This window comes from Scyliorhinus canicula, unplaced genomic scaffold (assembly GCF_902713615.1).
Source record: "Scyliorhinus canicula unplaced genomic scaffold, sScyCan1.1, whole genome shotgun sequence".
Taxonomy (NCBI): Eukaryota; Metazoa; Chordata; class Chondrichthyes; order Carcharhiniformes; family Scyliorhinidae; genus Scyliorhinus; species Scyliorhinus canicula.
Genome location: NW_024055475.1, coordinates 235,992 through 257,989, shown reverse-complemented (window position 1 = coordinate 257,989; position 21,998 = coordinate 235,992). Strand labels below are relative to the sequence as shown.

At 47.1% G+C, this 21,998-nt stretch overlaps 1 long non-coding RNA gene across 1 annotated transcript; it reads right to left on the bottom strand.

Moving 5' to 3' along the window:
* Positions 1-18,031: 18,031 nt before the first annotated feature.
* LOC119959873 lies at positions 18,032-21,634 on the bottom strand. Its single transcript, XR_005459310.1, has 3 exons — positions 21,317-21,634; positions 20,484-20,576; positions 18,032-18,089 (listed from the first exon to the last, which is right to left on the bottom strand). It is a non-coding gene; the product is annotated as an uncharacterized LOC119959873 (long non-coding RNA).
* Between the last annotated feature and the right edge of the window lie 364 nt (positions 21,635-21,998).

The window sequence follows — 21,998 nt, the reverse complement described above, 5'->3', positions numbered from 1 at the left end:
AGATCCTGGGAAGGTAAGTCACTTTTATTCATTTTTATTTCTATTACCTTTTCAAATTGTGTGTGTGTGTGTGGCGGGGGGGGGGGGGGGGGGGGGGGTTACTGAAGTGACATCACAGTAAAGCTGTGACCCGATTGGCTGATTGGGAATTTACACTAAATTTAAAAATTAGGCATTGTTAAACTAATTAAACATAATTACTTAATGACTTAATTACAGTTTAGAAGGGTATATAAACTAGAGATCGGAGAGTACTGTATTTAGCTTTCAGATTTATAGTAGAAATCTACTGCAAGGAAACATGTAGTGAACAGTCACTTAAAAAAAAATTAAATTGAATTTACTAATTAATTGACGCAATGTGAATTAGAGGGGTGCAGTACTCTGTGAGATGTGGCAGGTCCAGGAGGCATCCAGCGTCCCGGATGGCTTCATCTGAAGAAAGTGCACCCAACTAGAGCTCCTCACAGACCGAATGGTTCAGTTGGAGCAGCAGTTGGATGCACTTAGGAGCATGCAGGTGGTGGAAAGCGTCATAGATAGCAGTTATATAAATGTGGTCACACCCAGTGTGCAGGCAGAGAAATGGGTGAGCACCAGAAAGAGCAGGCAGTCAGTGCAGGAATCCCCTGTGGTTGTCCCCATCTCGAATAGGTATACCCCTTTGGATACTGTCGGGTGGATAGCCGATCAGGCGAAAACAGCAGCAGCCAGAGCAGTGGCACCACGGCTGGCTCGGATGTTCAGCAGGGATGGTCAAAGGCGCAGAAGAGCAATAGTCATAGGGGACTCTGTAGTCAGGGGGGGCGCAGCTCTTAAATTCACGCCCCCTGTTAATAAATGCTAACACACCTTCTTCACGGCTCTATCCACTTGAGTGACAACCTTCAGAGATCTGTGGACATGGACCCCATGATCTCTCTGTTCCTCCACATTCTTCAGAACACTGCCGTTGACCCTGTAATCCGCATTCAAATTTTTTCTACAAAAATGAATCACCTCGCACTTATCAGGGTTAAACTCCATCTGCCATTTTTCGGTCCAGCTCTAAATCCTATCAATGTCTCTTTGCAGCCTACAACAACCCTCCACCTCATCCACTACTCCACCAATCTTGGTGTCATCAGCAAACTTACTGACCCATCCTTCAGCCCCCCTCCTCCAAGTCATTGATAAAAATCACAAATAGCAGAGGACCCAGCACTGATCCCTGTGGTGCACCGCTGTTAACCGGTCTCCAGTCTGAAAATTTTCCATCCACCACCACCCTCTGCCTTCTATGTGATAGCCAGTTACTTATCCAATTGGCCAAATTTCCCTCTATCCCACACCTCCTTACTTTCTTCATGAGCCGACCATGGGGAACCTTATCAAACGCCTTACATAAATCCATGTATACAACATCAACTGCTCTACCTTCATCCGCACACTTAGTTACCTCCTCAAATAATTCAATCAAATTTGTGAGGCAAGACTTACCTTTCACGAATCCGTGTTGACTATCCCGGAATAAGCTGCATCTTTCCAAATGGTCGTAAATCCTATCCTTCAGGACCTTTTCCATTAACTTACCGACCACTGGAGTAAGACTAACTGGCTAATAATTACCACAGTCATTCCTATTCCCTTTCTTGAACAGAGGAACAGCATTCACCACTCTCCAGTCCTCTGGCACTATCCCCGTGGACAGAGGACCCAAAGATCAAAGCGAAAGGCTCTGCAATCTCATCTCTTGCCTCCCAAAGAATCCTTGGATATATCCCATCTGGCCAGGGGACTTGTGGACCCTCAGGTTTTTCAAAACTGCTGATACATCCTTCCTCAGAACATCTACCTCCTCCAGCCTACCCACCTGTATCACACTCTCATCCTCAAAAACATGGCCCGTGTCCTTGGTGAACACTGAAGAAAAGTATTCATTCAATGCCTCTCCTATTTCTTCTGACTCCATGTACAATATCCCACTACTGTCCTTGTCCGGCCCTACCCTCACCCTGGTCATTCTTTTATTTCTCACGTAAGAGTAAAAAGCCTTGGGGTTTTCCTTGATCCGACCCGCCAAGGACTTCTCATGCCCCCTCCAAGCTCTCCTAAGCCCTTTTTTTTAGCTCATTCCTTGCTACCTTGCAACCCTCAAGCGACCCAACTGAACCTTGTTTTCTCATCCTTACATACTCTTCCTTTTTCCACTTGACAAGACATTCAACCTCTTTTGTGAACCATGGTTCCCTCACACGGCCATTTCGTCCCTGCCTGACAGGGACATACCTAGCAAGGACATGCAGTATTTGTTCCTTGAACAAGCTCCACTTTTTATTTGTGCCTTTCCCTGACAGTTTCTGTTCCCATCTTATGCTCCCTAATTCTTGCGCATCATAATTACCCCTCCCCCCAATTATAAACCTTGCTCTGCTGTATGGCCCTATCCCTCTCCAGTACAAAAGTGAAAGACACCGAATTGTGGTCACTATCTACAAAGTGCTTTCCCACAAACAAATCTAACACTTGGCCCAGTTCATTACCCAGTACGAAATCCAACATGGCCCCCCTCTTGTCGGCCTATCCACATATTGTGTCAGGAAACCCTTCTGCACACACTGTACAAAAACTGCCCGGTTCAAACTGTTCGACCTATAGAGGTTCCAATCAATATTTGGAAAGTTAAAGTCACACGTGACAACTACCGTGAGACCTCCACACCTATCCATAATTTGTTTTGCAATTTCTTCCTCCACATCTCTATTACTATTTGGGGGCCTATAGAAAACTCCTTACAATGTGACCGCTCCTTTCCTATTTCTAACTTCGGCCCAGATTACCTCAGTAGGCAGATCCCCTTCGAACTGCCTTTCTGCAGCCGTTAAACTAACCTTGATTAACAATGCTACTCCTCCACCTCTTTTACTACCTTCCCTACTCTTACTGAAACATCTATACCCTGGAACTTCCAACACCCATTCCTGTCCCTGTTCTAACCATGTCTTCGTAATAGCCACAACATCATAGTCCCAAGCACCAATCCACACTCCAAGTTCACCTACCTTATTCCAGATGCTCCGTGCATTGAAGTAGACACACTTCAACCCACCTTTCTGTCTGCCAGTACACTCCTGTGACCTTGATACCCTCCTCAGTACCTCAATACTCTCAACACTGGCTTCTGGACTACAGCTCATTTTCCCAGCCCCCTGACAAATTAGTTTAAACCCCCCCGAAGAGCAGTAGCTAATTTTCCTCCAGGATATTGGTGCCCCTCTGGTTCAGGTGCAAACCATCCTGTCTGTACAGGTCCCACCTTCCCCAGAATGTGCTCCAATTATCCACGTACCTGAAACCCTCCCTCCTACACGTCCATGCAGCCATGTGTCTATCTGCACTCTCTCCCTGTTCCTCACCTCACTAGCACGTGGCACCGGCAACAAACCAGAGATGACAACATGGTTTGTCCTGGCTCTCAGTTTCCACCCGAGCTCCCTAAATTCCTGTTTTAAATCCCCATCCCTTCTCTTACCTATGTCGTTGGTACCGATGTGTACCACAACTTGTGACTGTTCCCCCTCCCCCTTAAGGATTCTGAAAACACGGTCCGAGACGTCACGGACCCTGGCACTCGCGAGGCAACATACCATCCGTGAGTCACTTTCGCTGACACAGAACCATCTATCTGTCCCTCTAACTATCGAGTCCCCAACAAATCTTGCTCTCCTGCTCTCCCTCCTTCCCTTCTGAGCCACTGGGACGGACACAGTGCTGGAGATCTGTTTACCGTGGCTTACCCCTGGTAGGTCGTCCCCGTCAACAGTATCCAAAACGGTATACTTGTTACTGAGGGGAACGACCACAGAGAATCCCTGCACTGACTGCTTCCTCCCAGCCCCTCTCACCATCACCCATCTATCTTTTTTTTTTTTTTTTTTTTTTTGAAGTTTTTTATTTAACACAAATTTGTAACAGTTACAAAGCGAAAAATGGCCCTGTGCAAAGAGCCTTAACATAGTGAAAACGAACAGTGGGAAAGAATAAACATGTTAATAAATGTTGAAACCAAAAATCCTTCCATACGGCACTTTCCCTGCCAGCTCTGTTTACCCATGCCACACGTGTTCCACTACACTAAGCTAACGTGGCCCTAACCCTCTTCTCCCTCCCCCCCCCCCCCCCCCCCCCCCCCCCCGGCCTGGTCTCCCCTACTCCCCCAGGCCTGGCCTGCCAGGTCAGCCCTGCGCTTGGCCCTAGCTCGCCCCGCCCCCCCTCCGATCTCCCTGGTGCCCCCTGACCTACGCTAGTCACACTGACCCCTGCCCTTGGCGCCTACCTGTCTCCCGTCCCAGCGCTCAGGCCCTCCCCCCACCCACCAGGGACCCATTAACCTAATTGTATCCCACCGAGCCCTTTCAAGTCCCGTGACTAGCCCCTAGCCCATCCCCCCATCAGAGGCCCCGATCTCGCACCAGAAGGTACCAAGCACAGGCCCCCCCCCCCCCATTGCGATCCCCCCAAAGGACCCTAAACAGTGCGCCCTCCAACCCCCACTCTCTGTCCAGGCTGAAAACAATCTTAGATAAAACATTACAGTACAGGATAATTTAACAAACCGCCGCCACACAAAATGTCTGAAAGCCCCGAGTCCTTTAGTTCCAGTCCAGCTTCTTTTTCTTAGTAAAAGTCCTAGTCAGAGCAACTTTAAGTTAACAGGCCGCCGCCACTGTACAGCACTGAAAGAACTCAGTGCCCATTAGTTCAAGTCCAGCTTCTTGTCCTTAATAAAGGTCCAAACCTGTTCTGGTGTCTCAAAGTAGTAGTGGAGTTCCTCAAACGTAACCCAAAGCTTTGCAGGATATAGCATTCCAAACCTCACCTCCTTTTTGTAGAGGGCTGCCTTTACCTTGATGAATCCTGCACGCCTCTTGGCCAGCTCCGGTCCCAAGTCCTGGTAAATGCGCACCTCGCAGTTCTCCCATCTGCTGCTCCCCTCCGCCTTGGCCCATCGCAGCACACGTTCCCTGTCAGCAAGCCGGTGAAAGCGGACCACCAAGGCCCTCGGTCGATCGCCCATCCTGGGCTTCCTTGCGGGGGCTCTATGTGCCCCATCCAACTCCAGGGGTCGAGGGAAGGCCTCCGGTCCCATCAGCTCCTCAAGCATACCCGTCACGTAAGCGCCCACATCCGACCCCTCGCAGCCCTCGGGGAGGCCAACGATTCTTAAATTCTGCCTCCTGGCTCTGTTCCCCAGCTCTTCAAGCTGCTCCTGCATCCTTCTCTGACGGGCGTTCAGCTCCTCCACCTCGTGCTCCAGCTCCGTTACCGTGCCCTCCTGACTGGAGAGCTTCGCCTCGACCTCCCTGAGCGCCTTCCCTTGAGCCGCCTGTGTCTCGACCATTCGGTCCATCACCGCTCTCATCGGGTCCAGCGTGTCCCTCCTCAGCTCGGCGAAGCAGTTCTTGAAAAACTCCATCTGCTCCTCCCTTGGCCAGTGAGCCTCCGCTCCTCGGTCCCCGCCGTCCGCCATGCTTGGCCGCCCGGCCTGGGTTCCCCGCTGCTCCCGCTTCAATCCTTGCCGCTCCACTCGACCGCTTCTGGTCCAGCCGCCCATACCCCGGGAAGAAAGCCTCTTCCCTGTCGTCTCCTCCACCGATTCAGGCTGCCAGGTACCTAAAAAGTCCGTAAACAAAGGTCCGTTTGCCCATCTCGGGCGGGAGCGATCCGACCTGCGACCTCCAGAATTAGGCCATTTGGCCCAACGTGTTTACTCTGCCATTCTATCATAGCTGATATGTTCCTCATCTGCTACCCACAATGCTAAAGACCAAGAGCTGGATTGCAAAATCAGCCAGAGCATCTTCTCCTGAGAACACATGACCGAGGAGCAGGAGTAGGCAATTTAGCCTCCCGAGCCTAAACACATTCAATGTGATCACGGCTGATCCCATCCTGAGCTCAACTCTATATTAGCCTTCAACCCATTACCAATTAAAAATCTGTCTAACTCCTCTTTGAATTTATTCACTGTCCCTTCATCCACCGCACTCTGGGGTAGCGAATTCCACAGATTCACAACCCTTTGGAAGAAGTAGTTTCTCTTCAAATCTGTTTTAAATTTGCTACCTCTTATTCTAAGATTATGACCTCTCGTTTAAAATGCCCCACAAGAGGAAGCATCAGCTCCACGTCTACTTTATGATCTTCATTATTGTCACAAGTAGGCTTACACTCTAATGAAGTTACTGTGGAAATCCCCAAGTCGCCACATTCCAACACCTTTTCAGGTACACAGAGGGATAATTCAGGATGCCCAAATTAACCAACAGCATGGCTTTCGGGACTTGTGGGAGGAAACCGAAACGCCCAGAGAAAAGCCACGCCGACACAGGGAGAATGTGCGGACTCCGCACAGACAGTAACCTAAGCCGGGAATAGAACCTGGGACCCTGGCGCTGTGAAGCAACAATGCTAACCACTGTGCTATCTTGCCACCCACTTTCTATACCTTTTAACATCTTCTTTACCTCAATTAGATCTCCCCTCATTCTTCTAAACTCCAGAGAGTATAGGCCTGAACTGTTCAATCTCTCCTCATACGACAAACCCCTCATCTCTGGAATCAATCTAGTGAACCTCCTCTGAACTGCCTCCAATTCCACTACAACTTTCCTCAAAAAGGGGTCAAAACTGTGCACAATAATCCAGGTGCGGTCTTCCCAATGCCGTGTATAGTTGCAACAACTCTTTATTACTCAATTCCTTTTGCTAACATTCCATTTTCTTTCCTAACCTATCTATATCCATTTGTAAGGTTCTTATTTTCTCATTGCAGCTTCCTGTCCCACCTATTTTTGTGTAATCTGCGAATTTGGTTATAGAACCTTCTATACCTGTATCAAAGTCATTAATATAGATTGTAAATAGCTGGGGCCCAAGGACCGAACTCTGTGGCAGCCCACTAGTTACATCTTGCCATCCAGAAAAATAACCATTATCCTGACTCTCTGTCCCCTGTCTGTCAGCCAGTCTTCTATCTAAACTAATAAATTACCCCTAAACCCATGTGATTTCACCTTGTCAATTAACCTTCTGTGCGGCAACTTATCAAATGTCTTCCGGAGGTCCAGATATACTACATCTCCAGGATCCCCATTATCCACTTTGCTTGTTACATCTTCAAAGAACTCACAATTCTTTAGTCCAGAAATTTACTTAGTTAGTATATGGAATGGTGGAACGTGAATTCAATTTTTTAAAATCTGGATTTAAAAGTCTAATGATGGCCACGAAACCATGGTTGTTTGTCATAAAACCCCATCTGGTTCCCTCCTGTCCTTTAGGGAAGGAAATCTCCTGCCCTTACCTGGTGTGGCCCACATGTGACACCAGACCCACAGCAAAGTGGTTGACTCTGAAAATGCCCTCTGAAATGGCTGAGCAAACCGCTCAGTTCAAGGGCAATTAATGATGGGCAGTAAATACCCAGCCAGCGACACCACATCCCAGGAGATAATTATATTAAACTTGAGGAAGGATGTGAAGGCAATGGAGTACAGAGTCCAAAGAAGCTTCACAAGAATGATTCGAGGGATAAATAACTGGAGCTATGAGGAGAGGTTGGGTCTGTTTTCCTTGGAGAAAAGAAGGCTGTTTGGAGACTTGTAGAGGTAATCAAGATCCTGAGGGGTTTGGACAGGGTAAATAATGAAAAGCTATTTCCCCTCAGGAGTACATCAAGAACGAGAGAGCACAGATTCAAAATAATTAGCAAAAGGAGCAGAGGTGATGCGAGGCCAAATGTTTCCACCCAGAGGGTGGATGGAGTCTGGAATGAACATATTAAGATGGAGATGGAGCTTCAATCAATGTATTTAAAAGGGAATTGGATTATTATCTGCAAAGAAAGAATGTGCAAGGTTACAGGGATAAGGCAGGGGAGTGGGATTAGGTAGAATGTTCTTTCGGTGAGCAGTGCAGGCTCGATGGGCTGAATGGCCTCCTCCTGAACTGTAATGATTCTGTGGTTCTGTCAGCACAGGCCCTCCATCATCAGCATTGGAACTGAAACTCCAATCATTACATCAACACAGAACCACACTGGAATTTCAGAAAAATGTGAAATCGTCCCGAGGGCAACTGACACCAACATCAGGTGAAACTCACCAACCGCCTAATGTCTCCAACAGATTGATAGGATTGATGAAAGCTCAGTGTTTAATCTGGGAGAAGGTGAACCAGAGAACAGAAATAATTCAGAGTAAGAAAAGATCAAAATAATGTCCAATTCAGCAGATAAATCAGTCTCCTCTTATCGTTGAGGAAACCAAATATTCAAAAGTGTCTGAATCAAAGCTGATTTAGTCAATATTTATAAAGAACATCAATGCACACCCCAGCTTTCAGGCTTATTAATATCAGCAGCAACAAACTCCAGCTGTCAGAGTGAAGATGGTTCGGTCCGGGTGTGATTAACAGCAGAATCCAAATCCAATCCCTGCAGTCACTTGTGAACTCGCTGGTGCCTCAGCCTGTGGGATGACTGAGTGAATCCCTTCCCACACACCGAGCAGATGAACGGCCTCTCCCCAGTGTGACTCCGCTGGTGCTTAAGTAGGTTGGACTTCCAAGTAAAGCCACAGTTGGAATGGCTAGCATCTGGGCTGAAATGCTACTTAGGGCTCGGGCAGTGTCATTGGCTGTTTTCTCTCAGGCTGCGGCCAGTTTAATGTATTCTCTGGTCAGTACGATGATGCCATAGGCAGGGATGAGAGCAGAAAAGAATTTCTCAGCCCCTGTGATCTCCTGTTTAGACCTCTTGATGATAGCGGTAGGTTGATATTTCTCAAACTGTGGGATAAGAGGTCCATGTTTTGAGTCTGGTTTATAGCATCAGCTAGGGAAAGGGAATGACGGATGAAAGGGATAATGAATCCTAAATAGCACGCTCCTCGCCAGCTCACCGGGAGCTAAGGGTATGCATTATTACCACAGATGTAATGGGTGTCATTATAGGTAGAATATTGGGCAACCACTTGTTGGGACCAACGTTCTGGAATATTTGTCCCATCGGCGTGATTAGGTAGCCCTTTAAAGTCGATGGGATTCTCTTCATGTCCATAGACCACAACCTTTCTTGTGCCATGAGTGCACATTTTACTGGCACTCACATTCAAATAATATTCACATTTACTGTATCCAGCATTCCATGCTCTATGATTATAGCTGATTAAACATATGCTTCCAGTATGATTATGACCAGTTGGGAAGGTTACTTGGGGTGGTTTCTGTTTCCGATCATAGACATGTTGATACCATCCCTTGAAAGTGTTTAGTGGGCTGCCTGCAGATCGCTATCTCTTAATCTCATGGTTTATCATTTCTTTGGTTCTGGTGTTTCCACATTGGGGAAGGGTAGAGTCGGGATTTTGGAAAATGTAGAATTCTGCCATTTGGGATAAAGCAAAAGGAACAGGCTGTAGTGGGATACCTGCTTGGGAATTGGTCGGGATACAAGAACACACCCAGCACTTAGAGACATTAAAGTCTCTGGCATAGATATAGGACATGTAAATGAACGTGTTAACATTGAACTCCTGGGTAAGGCTTCTGGGCCAAACATGGAACTGAAAATCAATATTATGGCAAACATTTTTACAGATTCTGATTTTGGAACGTGCGCTTCACCTGTGACGCGTGAATCCATGATTTATTTCTTTGGTGTTTCACAGCTGACTGGGCTGTGAGTAATATCTGGTAGGGGCCTTCCCACTTGGCTGCTAACGGATCGCGCTGAATTTGTTTTCTGTAAACGGATTCGCCGGGCACCAAGTCGTGCCCCCCCTCAGGAGGATCGTCCCACGCCGCCGACACCTGACAGCATTTGTTATGTTTTGACAATAACTGAGTAAAGCATCACTCATCAGATGAAAATCTGCCTTTCTTAAGTCAGTAGTTCCTGGCAGGGACATGGGTCTGCCAGTGATGACCTCAAATGGGCTTCGGCCTGTGGTTCTGTTTGGGGTTGCTCTGAAACTGCACAAAACTAGTGGCAAGGCTTGAATCCAATTCCTGCCTTCTTGGTTGTATTTGGACAATCGTTCTTTTAAAGTCTGGTTCATGCGTTCCACTTGTCCTGATGATTCTGTATAAGGGCACTGTAGATTCCAATCGATGTTCAGTAACCTGCAAACCTCCTGGCAAACAGCACCTGTAAAATGGGTTCCATTGTCTGAGTCAATGCGAGCTGGTACTCCCCATCTGGGAATATCGTCTTTGTATAGGACTTTGGCTGTATGGGTGGCTGTAGGCCTCCTGGCTGGAGCAGCCTCGGCCCATCTAGAGAACCTATCCACTATTACAAGGATGTCAGTGTATCTTTGACATGTAGGAAGGGTGATGTAATCGACCTGTATGTTCTGGAATGGTCCTGCAGGGGCAGGAGCTTTTAGCTGAGGCATTGATGTTATGGGTCCTAAGTTGTTCTTTTGACAGGTTACACAGCGGTTTGACACCAATTGTGCATGTGTTTTGAATCCTTTGCCACACCAACTTTTCCGGAATCAAGCCATCATCTGTCCTTGGGCTAAATCTCCCCATGAATGGATCTGTTGGGCCAGAAATGGCATCAGTGCCTGTGGGGCAACTGGTTTATCAGTCTGAACTTGTCTCCAAATATCATCATCATACCACTGGATACCCGAGTCTAACCATGACCATTTCTCTTCTTGTGTAGAGACATGTTGCATTTCACATAGATGTTGTAATAAATCGGTCACTCCCAATTTGTAGATGTGTCTTGGTTCTGCTGAAGAATCCTACTGGGAGGCAGCTTCCTTTGCTACTCGGTCTGCAAGGGTGTTTCCTTGTGCGTCTCTAGTGTTGTCTTGAGTATGGGCCTTACACTTTAGAATGGATACTTCCTTTGGCAAAGCTATGGCTTCCAGGAGCTCATCATTTCAGTGGTGGGAGTCTAGAACTCGCTGTCTGATAGAGTCATAGAAGCAGAAATCCTGATCACTTTAAAATAAACGTCTTGGATATCCAATTGAAGGACTGGAACATACAGGGCAATCGACTGAGATCTGCAAAATGGGATTAAGCTGAATAGCTCCACTTCAGCCAGCACTCACACGATGGGCCAAATGGCCTCTATCTGGACCAGAACGTTGGAGGTTTGTACTCTGATAGTTGGAGTTTGTTTCTGATGATAATAATCTCTAAGGGACTGGAGTTTAATATTCTAGATATTGGTAAAATAAATCAGCTGTTTTAAACACGTTGTAGATTTTTGTCTTTCCCGCCTGAGTGTTTAACATCACCTGGCTGGAGCTCAGAAAGGACAATCTCACCTCATAGAATCAGAGAATTTACAGTGCAGATGGAGACCCACGCAGACAAGGAGAGAACTTGCAGACTCCGCACAGACAGTGACCCAATCCGGGAATCGAACCCGGGTCCCAGGTGCTGTGAATCAACGGTGCTACCCACTGTGCTACCGTGCCGCCCTTGCATCCCAGCACCCGGATTGTCTCTCTTTCTCTCCGGGTGAGATTCCGTTTGTCTCTTGTATTTCACTGTGACAGGGCAGTGACCTGATTGAAGGGATTCAAACATGGGAGTTCTGGGAAAGATGGGCAAGGATTTGGGGGATGACAACATGTTCAAAGAGTTTGGAGAGGAGAGGGAGGTTGAAGATGGGGCAGTAATTTGTAAGGATGGCAGGGTCAAGGGTTTGTTTTATTGAGGAGGGGGTGATGATGGCAGATTTGAAGGACAGAGGGACAGTACCTGAAGAGAGAGAAATGTTGACAATATCCATGGACACAGGGTAGTTGGCTGATCAGCAGCTCAGTGGGAATAGGGTCGATGGAGCAGGAGCTGGGTCTCATGGACAAGATGAGCTCTGAGAGGGCATGAGGAGAGATGGGAGAGAAACTAGAAAAAGATGCGGGTTCAGGGCTCGGGGAAGGATGAAATTTAGAGACAGTTTGATCCGGTGGGCTCGTGTAAGGGAGGGAAGCAGCAGAGGAAGCTGATCGGATTTACTCAATTTCAGTCACAAAGAAGCTCCACCAGCTCCTCACACTTCTTGTTAGAGGTGAGAATGGAAGAGACAGGGGCCTCACGGTAGCATGGTGGTTAGCATCAATGCTTCACAGCTCCAGGGTCCCAGGTTCGATTCCCGGCTGGGTCACTGTCTGTGTGCGTGGGTTTCCTCCGGGTGCTCCGGTTTCAGTCCAAAGATGTGCGGGTTAGGTGGATTGGCCATGCTAAATTGCCCGTAGTGTAAGGTTAATGGGGGGGATTGTTGGGTTACGGGTATACGGGTTACGTGGGTTTAAGTGGGGTGATCATTGCTCGGCACAACATCGAGGGCCGAAGGGCCTGTTCTGTGCTGTACTGTTCTATTCTATCAACTTCAAAAGGAACAGACTTTTGTCTGGGGCTGGTTTAGCACACTGGGCTAAATTGCGGGCTTTGAAAGCAGGCCAGCAACACTGTTCAATTCCCGTACCAGTCTCACCAAACAGGCACCGGAATGTGGTGACCCGGGGCTTTTCACAGTAACTTCATTTGAAGCCTACTCGTGACAATAAGCGATTTTCATTTTCATTCATTTCATTTCAGAGATATTAAAAAGATTCAGCACACAGCGTATTTAACAGAAATCTAATTTATTTGACTTTTAGGCAGAATATTAGCCCCTGTAAATGGGCTGGAGTTTGTTAGCAGCAGAAAGAGACCCAAATGAACATGGTTCAGTCCTGAATGTGAGGAACAGTAAAATCCATTCACCGTGGTTTGTGGCCTCATTGGTGTCGCAGTAGGGAGGATGACTGAGTGAATCCCTTCCCACACTCTGAACAGGTGAACGGTCTCTCTCCAGTGTGAATTCGCTGGTGATTCAGCAGACTGGATGACTGAGTGAATCCCTTCCCACACTCGGAGCAGGTGAATAGCCCCTCCCCAGTGTGAATTCGCTGATGTACAGTGAGTTGAGTTGATTCTCTGAATCCAGTCCCACAGTGAGAGCACCTAAACGGTCTCTCGTCAGTGTGAACACGTTGATGGAGCATCAGTTCTCCAGAACTTTTAAAGCATTTCCCGCAGTCTGGACATTGGAACGGTCTCTCCCCAGTGTGAATTCGCTGGTGCTTCTGCAGGTCGGAAGATTGAGTGAATCCTTTCCCACACTTGGAGCAGGTGAATGGTCTCTCCCCAGTGTGAACTTGCTGGTGTCTCAGCAGGTTGGATACCTGAGTGAAACCCTTCCCACACTTGGAGCAGTTGAATGGCCTCTCCCCAGTGTGAACTCGCTGGTGTATCAGCAGATTGGTTGAATTAATGAATCCCTTTGCACACTGACAGCAGGTGAATGGCCTCTCCCCAGTGTGAACGCGTTGGTGTTTTCGCAGGTTGGATACCTGAGTGAATCCCTTCCCACACTTGGAGCAGGTGAATGGTCTCTCCCCAGTGTGACTGCGTCGATGAGTTTCGAGCTTGGATGGGGAAGTGAATCCTTTCCCACAGTCCGCACATTTCCACGGTTTCTCCTCAGTGTGACTGCATTTGTGGCTTATGAGGCCTGATGATGGACTGAATCCTCGTCCACACACACAACACGTGTACGGTTTCTCCCCACTGAGAACGATGCTTTTTCCTTCCATGTTCAAAATCTGCTGATATTCAGGTATGATGAATTGAGGACTCACGTCAGATCCTGATGCTTGGTTTGAGTTTCCCGACTTTGAAGCCTCCCCTTCGAACACCCTGTGAAACTGATTGAAAACAGAAAATAGGGAGTGAGAGAACCCACAAAAACACAAAGGCAGGTTGTGAAACTGAATGAATCTGGTCATTTGTGGGGCCGACACTGGGAAAAGAAGTGGCCATGAAAACTGCTGGATTGTTATAAAAACCCAACTGGCCTCTTTGGGAGGAGAGAGAAAGAGGTGAAGAGGGAGTTTGTATATCTACAAGACATCAAGAGAGTAGTTGGCAAAGCAAATTTGATCTTGAGCTTCATAAACAGTAATATTGATACCAAAACTATGCTTCTGGTGGCACGGTGATTAGCACTGCTGCCTCAGTGCCAGGGACTCGGGTTCAATTCCAGCCTTGGTGACTGTGTGGAGTTTGCACTTTCACCCCGTGTCTGCGTGGGTTTCCACCCGGTGCTCAGGTTTCCTCCAACAGTCCAAAGAAGGGCAAATTAGGTGGATTGTCCTTGATAAATTGCCCCTTAGTGTCCAGGGATGTGCAGGTTAGATGGGGCTATGGGGTTACAGGGGCAGGGTAGAGGTGTGGGCCTAGGCAGGGATCCCTTTCAGAGAATAGGTGCAGACCCGATGGGCCAAAGGTCCTCCTTCTGCACTGTAGGAATTCTATGGTTCTAATTCTATTCAATGAATCTTTATAAAGCTCTGGTCACCACTCTTCAGGAAGGATGTGATGGTTCTTGGAGAAGGTGCAGAGGAGATTTACCAGAATGGTTCCAGCAAAGGAGGTTGAGAGGAGATTTGATTCAGGGACACAAGATTACGCCAGATTTCCATTGGGTGGACAAAGAAACTCTGTTTCCATTCACTGATCGTACAAGCAGCCGGGACACAGATTTAAAGTTTTGGGTAAAACCTGGATTTAACTATAAGATCCTGAGGGGACTTGACAGGGTGGATGTGGAGAGGATGATTCCTCTTGTGGGAGAATCTGGAACAAGGGGGTCACTGTTGCAAAGTAAGGGGTCACCCATTTCAGATGGAGATAAGGATTTGTTTTTCTCTTGAGGGTTGCAAGACAGGGGGGTGGCATAGTGCTTAGCACTGCTGCCTCACAGCATCAAGGTTGAATTCCCACCCTGTCTGTGCGGAGTTTGCATGTTCTCCCCCCGTCTGTGTGGGTTTCCTCCAGGTGTTCCGGTTTCCTCCCACAGTGCAAAGATGTGCAGGTTAGGTTGAATTGGTTAGGATTGTATTCGCTGGAGTTCAGAAGAACGAGGGGGGATTCACAGAAACGTATAAAAAGTGGGTGGCGCTGTGGTTAGCACTGCTGCCTCATGTCACCGAGGACCCGGGTTTGATCCCGACCCGGGTCACTGTCTGTGTGGAGTTTGCACATTCTTGCGTGGGTCTCACCCCCACAAATCCAAAGATGTGCAGGGTAGGTAGATTGGCCACGCTAAAATGGCCCTTAATTGTAAAAAATGAATTGGGCACTCTAAATTGAACAAAGAACAAAGAAAAGTGCAGCACAGGAACAGGCCCTTCGGCCCTCCAAGCCCCTGCCGACCAAGCTGCCCGTATAAACTAAAATCTTCAACACTTCCTGGGTCCGTACCCCTCTATTCCCATCCTATTCATGTATTTGTCAAGATGACCCTTAAATAAACCTATGCCCCCTAGTAATTGACACCTCTACCCTGGGAAAAAGCCTCTGACGATCCACTCTGTCTATGCCCCTCATAATTTTGTAGACCTCTATCAGGTCGCCCCTCAAACTCCGTCGTTCCAGTGAGAACAAACCGAGTTTATTCAAACGCTCCTCATAGCTAATGCCCTCCAAACCAGGCAACCTCGTGTAAATCTCTTCTGCACCCTCTCTCAAGCCTCCACATCCTTCTGGTAGTGTGGCGGCCAGAATTGAACACTATACTCCAAGTGTGGCCTAACTAAGGTTCTGTACAGCTGCAACATGACTTGCCAATTCTTATACTCAATGCCCCGGCCAATGAAGGCAAGCATGCCGTATGCCTTCTTGACTACCTTCTCCACCTGTGTTGCCCCTTTCAGTGACCTGTAGACCTGTACACCTAGATCTCTCTGACTTTCAATACTCTTGAGGGTTCTACCATTCACTGTCTAATCCCTACCTGCATTTGACCTTCCAAAATACATTACCTCACATTTGTCCGGATTAAACTCCATCTGCCATCTCTCCGCCCATGTCTCCAAACGATCTAAATCCTGCTGTATCCTCTGACAGTTCTCATCGCTATCCACAATTCCACCAACCTTTGTGTCATCTGCAAACTTACTAATCAGACCAGTTACATTTTCCTCCAAATCATTTATATATACTACGAACAGCAAAGGTCCTAGCACTATCCCTGTAGAACACCACTAGTCACAGCCTTCCAATTAGAAAAGCACCCTTCCATTGCTACTCTGCCTTCTATGACCGAGCCAGTTCTGTATCCACCTTGCCAGCTCACCCCTGATCCTGTGTGACTTCACCTTGTATACCAGTCAACCATGAGGGACCTTGTCAAAGGCCTTACTGAAATCCATATAGACAACATCCACTGCCCTACCTGCATCAATCAACTTTGTGACCTCTTCGAACAACTCTATCAAGTTAGTGAGACATGACCTCCCCTTCACAAAACCATGCTGCCTCTCACTAATACGTCCATTTGCTTCCAAATGGGAGTAGATCCTGTCTCGAAGAATTCTCTCCAGTAATTTCCCTACCACTGACGTAAGGCTCACCGGCCTGTAGTTCTCTGAGTTATCCTTGCTACCCTTCTGAAACAAAGGAACAACATTGGCTATTCTCCAGTCCCCCGGGACATCAGCTGAAGACAGTGAGGATCCAAAGATTTCTGTCAAGGCCTCAGAAAAAAAACAGGGCGAGACAGAGTAGATTCAGGAAGGATGTTTCCGATAGTGGGTGTGCCCAGAAATAGGGGTCACAGTCTGAGGATACGGGGTAGACCATTTAGGACAGAGATGAGGAGAAATTTCTTCACACAGAGAGTGGTGAGCCTTTGGAATTCGTCACCACAGGAACTAATTAAGGCTAAAACATTGCATGTTTTCAAGAAGTAGGGTGAAGGGGATCAAAGGATATGGGGGGAAAGCGGGATTAGGCTATTGAGCCTAATCAGCTCTGATCGTAATGAATGGTGGAGCCGGCTCGAAGGGCCAAATGGCCTCCTGCTTCTATTTTCTACGTTGCTCCGTATCTGTGCATGTAAATGGTACAGGAGGTATGAGGAAGAATGTTTTTACACAGCCAGTGGCAACGACCTTAAACATGCTGCCTATGATGGAGTTTGGAAATAGACACAATAAATGATTTTTTAAAAAATTGGATAGAAACCTGAGAGAAATAAAGCTGTGAGGATACAGAGACAGAGCAGGAGAATGACTCTGACTGGATTGCTCCAGATAATAATAATATTTATTAGTGTCACAAGTAGGCTTACATTAACACTGCAATGAGGTTACTGTGAAAATCCCCAAGTCGTCATACTCCGGCTCCTGTTCGGGTACACAGAGGGAGAATTTAGAATGTCCAATTCACCTAACAAGCACATCTTTCGGGACTTGTGGGAGGAAACCGCAGCACCCGGAGGAAACCCATAACAGACACGGGGAGAACATGCAGACTCCGCACAGACAGCGACCCAAGCCGGGTATCACACCCGGGCCCCTGGCGCTATGAAGCAACAGTGCTAACCATGCTGATTAGAGCTAGCATGGACTCAATGGACCGAATGCCCTTCTCTGCCCTTTTTCTATTTTTTAAAAATAAATTTAAGGTACCCAATTCATTTTTTTCCAATCAAGGGGCAATTCAGTGCAGTCAATCCACCTATCTGCCCATCTTTGGGTTATGGGGGCAAAACACAAGCAAACACGGGGAGAATGTGCAAACTGCACATGGACAGCGACCCAGAGCCGGGATTGAACCTGCGACCTCGGCGCTGTGAGGCAGCAGTGCTACTCACTGCGCCACCGTGCTGACAGCTGACTCTGACATTTCTGTCTAATCTCGCTTTATAATTTAACCCTGGAGAGTTCAGATATCATTAAGGTAAAGCTGTGTTATACTCCCTCCGAGGCCATTCTATCCTTCCTCTGGTTTGTTGTCCAGAACTGAACACAGTTCTCCAGGTTTGGTCTAACCAGGGTTTGTGAATCTCGGACTTTTCCAGTCACACTGAGACCTGAAATCTTCCCTCACAGACAGAACAGACAAACCTTTTACCTTCCACACCCAGATGCTGCTGATATTCAGGTTCTGATGAATCGAGTGACTCTGTCAGATCGCGATGTGACATTTGGTTTGAGTTTCCCGTCTGTTAAACCTCCACTTCCAGTATCCTGTAAATTTACAGAAACCTCACTGTCAGTTTAGGATAGAAATTCACAACATTCTCTCCTCGCCAACTTTGATTAAATGTATTCCTGGAGGTTTGATCACATGACCTGCCCCCATCCTCCAGCCATTAATCAGTCAACACATCCATCCTTGTGACACACTGCCTTCCTCGGCCAATTGGGAAGCAAAAGGTGTCATTACCTCACAGGACAGTGTTTGACTGTCAGCCAAACATCCTTTATCCCAATTTCAATATTTTTATATCCGCTGAAGAGAAATGTTCAAAAGTCTTCTTTCCTGTCCCTATGATTTTCCAGAAATCCAGGTATGAATCTCACCAAGGTAGAAGGTAAAATTTGAATGTGTTGAAAATTTACTGAAGACCATGAAACCATTGTTGGTTGTTGTAAAGACCCATCTAGTTCACTCCTGTCCTTCAGTGAAGGAAATCTGCCATCCTTACCTGGTCTGGCCAAACCACAGCAATGTGGTTGACTCTTTAAATGTCTTCTCATCCAGTGGAAACATCTTCCACTTGTCTATCACATCAAACCTTTTCATAATCTTACAGGATCAGGCCATCCTTTATTCCCCTTTCCAGAGAAAAGTTTATGCCCTGTCCAATCCCTTTTGCCAGGTGTAACTTGCCAGTTCAGGCGTAATTTAAATATATTTGCCCGCATCGTCTCCAGTCCTTCTAGGTCCATTTTGTGATGTGGAGACTTTACTTAATCTGAGCAGCAAACTCACTGTTGTCCTCAAATGCCTGTATGTTGCAGTATTTTAATCATTTTACCATTAGCTGAATGTAAGATGGGACAGAAGAAGCAGATCCAACGAGTCTGTAACACTGTAGAACATCTACAAACTTGCCTCTTCCCCTCACTGCTAAACAGTTGACTTTTTCACTCTTAGCCTGTCAGCTATGGTATTAAGAATAATGTGTCAGAGAAAGACTGGATTTCAGCTCGGTGACACTCGGCCAGACTACATTTTCGTTCACAGGGTTGTGGAGCTAATGTCTCCATGTCATAAAATGGATCTGGAAGGACTGGGAAAGTATTCCAGAATGATGCCTGAACGAGCAGGTTACAGCCAGCAAGAAATGCAGAGGCTCGATGAGCCATATGGTCTCCACCCGCTTCCATTACTTGTGTTATTATGAACATCACTGTAAACATTTCCATGCAGACACAACAGATGCAACAACCACCAGTTCATCGCCTTCCCTCCCACATTCCAGGATTCCAAACACACTTTCCAGGTGACAGTGATTTACTTGTACTTCTTGCTATCCACTGTTGTGTATGCACTGCTCACGACTTGATCTTCCCTACACTGAGGAGATTAAATCTGGATTGGGTGACTGTGGAACATCACCATTCAGTCTGCAAGCATAATCCTGAGCTTCTGATCATTTTAATTCCCCGCCCCATTCCCACTCTGTCCTCAGCCTCCTGCACTGCTCCAATAAAGCTCAAAGGAAACTCGAGGAACAGAACCTCATCCTTGATCAGGCAATTCCTGACCTTCCAGACACAACATTCATTTCAGTAATTTCAGATTATAATCATCACTCCGATATTTTTAGACAGTTGGTGCTGGTAATGGTTCTGCTGTTGCCATTTATACCTCACCTGAACCTGCCTTTTATTCTCTTGTCCTATTAGTTTATTTACTTATCTCATTGTCACCCAGATTTATCTTGCACCATTATCCCCTTTGTCATTTCATCACTTCAGCCTTACATCCTCCCAAACTGCCCCCCTCTGAAATGGCCCAGCAAGCCACTCAGTTCAAGGGCAATTAGGGGTGGGCAACAAATGCCGGCTCAGCCAGCGACACCCACATCCCAAAACACATAAAGGAAAGTTGGCAGCTAGAAAGACAAATGCAATGTTCGCATTCATTTCAAGAGAGCTACAATACAAGACGAATGGGGATGAGAAACATATCAGCCATGATCGAATGGCAGAGCAAACTCCAAAACCTGATGGGCTGAATGGCCTAATTCTGCTTCTCTATCTTTTTTTTCAATGAGGGGATCTCATAGAAACATTTGTAAAAAAATTGTTGGAATCCATCCCAGACCTGGATCCAGATCAATTGATTCTTGGAGGAGACTTCAATTGTGTTCTGGATCCGAAATGGACTGGTCCAAGCTGATTCAACCACAACAAAAACATGAAAAAGGAATGAAACCAGACGGACCACCCGGCATCAACCCAGGCACCAGAAACAACAACGGCAACCCAGCAAAAGATTTTTATAAACTGTTCCCATCAGTAAATTGTGAAAAGGGACACAGATTTAAGATTGTGAACAAGATCTACAGGGGAGACAGGAGGTAGACATTTTATACAGTGAGTGATAACGATATGGAACTCAATGCTTACACACAAAGGTCGACAATCTCCAGGTCCCGGTAACCCGAATTTGATGTGAGGATTGGTTGTGAGTTTCCTGTCTGCGAATCCCTTTCTAAGCCCCTGTGAAAGAAGTTTACAAAGGCATCACTGTCAGTCCAGAAATGTAATTCAGGAAAGATAAACGTTTCGCATGGTTTGAGTTTGCTGTGTGTAAATCCTCCCCTACTAATCCCCTGTAAAAGGAGTTTCCAAAATTAATCACTGTCAGTCCAGGATAGAAATTCACAACATTCTCTCCTCCTGCTCCCGGGTCCAGGATGACTGCTCATGCCCCCCGCTGCACACTGACCCTCGTTGTCAGAGCAGTCCCTTGATTTGACAGTGACATCTACTCGGGGTTGTGAATTTCTACCCTGGGTCTTCATGTGGCTGAACAGGGCCGCAGAACTTTGGACACATGGGGCAGGATGTCCAATGAGACAGTGAAATCCGGAGAGCAGGATTGGCTTCCTTTTCTTTCCATCTCTGCCACCGCTTTGCATCATCAATAAGACATTGGGACTCAAAGACGAATCCAGTTTGATGGACAAGTTGTCTCCATTCTGAACAATGGGGAACAAGCTCCTCCCACTCATTGAAACATCGCCCCGACAAAGATGACAAACGTGCATGCGCCCTGATACACATCCAATAAAGGTGGCGGCCGTTAACCCGAGCCGAACATGAACTACAGCTCCGCTCGATACAAACTGGGTCCCGGAATCTCTTTTCCGAGGTTTGCAGCTTACAACAGCTTTACACAATGTTTCCGCCCACACCCGCGATCTCTCGCTCCCTGTATATTGTTAAACGCCTCTCACCGATTTTGGAATTGATGCAGAACGGAGAATTTGACACTCATCCAAAACTTCATTCACTGCAGCGGTGTGAATGGAGAATTCCGGCCTATGTTTCTGTCAGGATATTGCTGGGGTAAAAGAAAAGTTCGAATTTGAATTGTATTTTTGTGTTTGTATTGAGATCTTCTTTCTCCAATATAATATAGTTAATTTTTCTTTGATTCTTAGTATTAAAAGTTAGGGCAGCACCGCAGCACAGTTGCTTCACAGCTCCAGGTTCGATTCCCGGCTTGGGTAACTGTCTGTACGTCCTCCCCGGGTCTCCGTGGGTTTCATCCGGGTGCTCCGGTTTCCTCCCACAGTCCAAAGATGTGCAGTTTAGGTGGATTGGTCATGATCAATTGCCCTTAGTGTCCAAGCTACTGGGTTACGGGCTTAGGGTGGAGGCGTGGCCTTGAGTTGGGTTCTCTTTCTAAGGGCTGGTGCAGACTCGATGGGCCGAATGGCCTCCTTCAGCACTGTAAATTCTATGATTCTATGAAGAAGCCCTTCGACATTGTCATTACCCAGACTGCGCATGCTTCAATCACGACGGGTCCCGCCCATCATTCACTCCGACTGGTTGGAGGACCAGCTGCCCTCACTCGGTCCTCTAGACCTGCCCCTCCTCTTCCTATTGGTCCGGAGCTGCCGTCAATCACCC